The sequence below is a fragment of the Rutidosis leptorrhynchoides genome, chromosome 4, assembly GCF_046630445.1.
Source record: "Rutidosis leptorrhynchoides isolate AG116_Rl617_1_P2 chromosome 4, CSIRO_AGI_Rlap_v1, whole genome shotgun sequence".
Classification (NCBI taxonomy): Eukaryota; Viridiplantae; Streptophyta; class Magnoliopsida; order Asterales; family Asteraceae; genus Rutidosis; species Rutidosis leptorrhynchoides.
In genome coordinates this window covers 28067180-28070079 of record NC_092336.1, presented here as the reverse complement: position 1 = coordinate 28070079, position 2900 = coordinate 28067180, and the positions used below count along the sequence as shown (strand labels likewise).

General features: G+C 29.9%; 1 non-coding gene across 1 annotated transcript; it reads right to left on the bottom strand.

Moving 5' to 3' along the window:
• Positions 1-2516: 2516 nt before the first annotated feature.
• On the bottom strand, positions 2517-2623 carry LOC139845693 (small nucleolar RNA R71). The gene has a single exon (XR_011758456.1). It is a non-coding gene; the product is annotated as a small nucleolar RNA R71 (small nucleolar RNA).
• Positions 2624-2900: the final 277 nt, after the last annotated feature.

Sequence of the window (2900 nt, the reverse complement as noted above, 5' to 3'; positions counted from 1 at the left end):
ATTAAAATCAATACGTCAAACATCATGATTACGGAAGTTTAAATAAGCATAATTCCTTTATTTTATATCTTATCGCACTTTTAATTATCGTACTTTTTAATTATCGCAATTTTTTTTACCGTCATTTTATTTATCGCACTTTAATTTATTGTACTTTTAATTATCGTTATTTACTTTACGCTTTAAATTAAGTTGTATTTATATTTAATATTTTACATTAGGTTTTAATTGCGACTTAAGACATAAAATCGACAAAACGGTCACTAAACGGTAAAAACCCCCCTTTTTATAATAATAATAATACTACTTATATATATATATATATATTTATATTTATATACAAATATAGTTTAAAATAAAATATAGCGTTAAACTTGGCTAGCTCCCTGTGGAACGAACCAGACTTACTAAAAACTACACTACTGTACGATTATGTACACTGCCTATAAGTGTTGTAGCAAGGTTTAGGTATATTCACTCTATAAATAAATAAATAACTTGTATAAAATTGTATCGTATTTAATAGTATTTCGCAATAAAAATATAAATATTTCGTATACACCTCGCATAACATCAAGTATTTTTGGCGCCGCTGCCGGAGATTAATTCTTAAACGCCGAAAGCGAAATGCTATAAAAAAGATTTTTATTAAGTTTTAATTTCTTTTTGTAAAAATACGCTTTAAATATTAAAAATACAAAAATATAAAAAGAAAAACAAAATATATATATTTTTAAGAGTTTGTTTAAAATATATAAAATTATAAAGTATTTTTATTTCTATTTTAGTTTTTAAAATATAAGTTTAATTTAATTTATATAAATATTTGGTAACAAATTAAAAAAAAAATTAAAAGAGTAATTGGGCCGAAACCGTCGAAGCCCAACATTCTGGCCTGGTTTTCGGATCCATGCAATCGTATGGATAGAAGCACTACAACTCATGCGGTCGCATGAGCTGCTCTGACAGGCCAAACCCTATCATTAATTACAGAATTAGGGTAATTTATTTAATTATTTTTAAATCAATTAGGTTTAGATTTAATTATTATTATTATTAGTTTTAATTAGTTTATTCTTTTAGTTTTTAAGTTTTAATTAAATTTGTTTTATAAAATAATAATATAAAAATAATATTTTTTATAAAAATTGCATTTTTATAACTTTAAGCCTATTTTTATATTTTGTATATTTTTAATCATTTAATCGTAATTTGTATATTTACCGTTCATAACTAAACTTAGTCTTTGCCGTAGTTATTTTTATTTCTAGATTTTTAGGCTTTGCCGTAAAATCCCTTAAGTGCTTTTTCTATAGACTAAGATTTATGTGCTTTAGAATTTTGCGACGCCGTTTTAAGATTTTAGTACTTTTTAAGTTGTTGCCGTTTTGGATATAGAATTCCTTTTAAAGCTTTAATACCTTTAGACGTAAGTTTTAATTTTTAGACTTTTAAGTTTCGACGTTTTTCTTTCTTATTTTTATTTTTCGACCTTTTATGTTTCGATATTTTTCGACGCACTCTTTTTCTTTCTTATTTCTCGACGCTCTAGTTTTTAGGACATAGAATTTTTTTATTTTCTTTAAATTTCGACGAAAAATTATTTTAAGCGGTTAAATTGATAGACATTCAAAATTTTCTGGTTCGTAGTAATAGTTGGATTTGTTAGTGGCGAGTTATGGGCTTCCGATTTAAAGGGTCCTGGCTACCTGCTGCATCTATTGGCTATTCGAAACGTGGGCAAAATCAGAAAAGTCTATTAATTTGATAACTTATATAATTTTTATCTTTATAACTAATAGGATATTCAGTGAATGCATCGAGCAAAACGTTCACCACCTTTCATACGTTCACCACCTGTAACTCGATCAAGACATCTAGCCAACATTGTCGCCGTTGATTTTTCTTTAGAATCGTCATCTAGTCGACCAAGTACTGCAATTCAAATTTCCGATAATCCATTTTTTGAACCCGACCTCACAATTGAGAATCTGGAGGATATTCAGGGACAATTCAGAGATCCTGAACCACTAATCATTCCTCCTGAACCACAAATCACTCATCTAGAAATTGTCGAGGAAGAAACCATTAAGTCAGAATCCTCTAGTGATTCAGATTCAACAAACTCAATCATGGAAAATCTGGAACCTCTAAGTATGGAAGACCGAATGAGAGCTAAACGCACTGGCCAAGGTCATGCAATTACTCAACCAGACATTAATGTACCAGATTATGAAATCAAAGGACAAATCCTACACATGGTAACTAATCAATGCCAATTTAGTGGTACGTCAAAGGAAGATCCAAATGAACATCTTCGTACCTTTAATAGGATTTGTACACTATTTAAGATCAGAGAAGTTGAGGATGAACAGATCTATCTCATGTTATTTTCCTGGACTTTAAAGGGAGAAGCCAAAGATTGATAAGAATCATTACCTGAAGGGGCAATTGATACATGGGATGTCTTAGTTGAAAATTTTCTTAAACAATTCTTTCCGGCATCTAAAGCCGTGAGACTTCAAGGAGAAATTGTTACATTCACACAAAAGCCAAATGAAACTCTATATGAAGCATGGAAAAGATTTGGAAAATTATTGAGAGGATGTCCGCAACATGGTTTAGACACTTATCAAATAGTACAAATATTCTACCAAGGATGCGACATCACTACACGAAAATACATCGACATAGCAGCTGGTGGTTCCATTATGAAGAAAATCGCAACTGAAGCTTACAAAATTATTGATAACACTGCTTCCCACTCACATGAGTGGCATCAAGAAAAAGATATCGTTAGATCATCTAAAGCAGCTAGAGCCGATTCTAGCAATGACTTTGATTCCATGTCCGCAAAGATAGATGCTTTTGAGAGATGAATGGAAAAGATGACTAAAGAT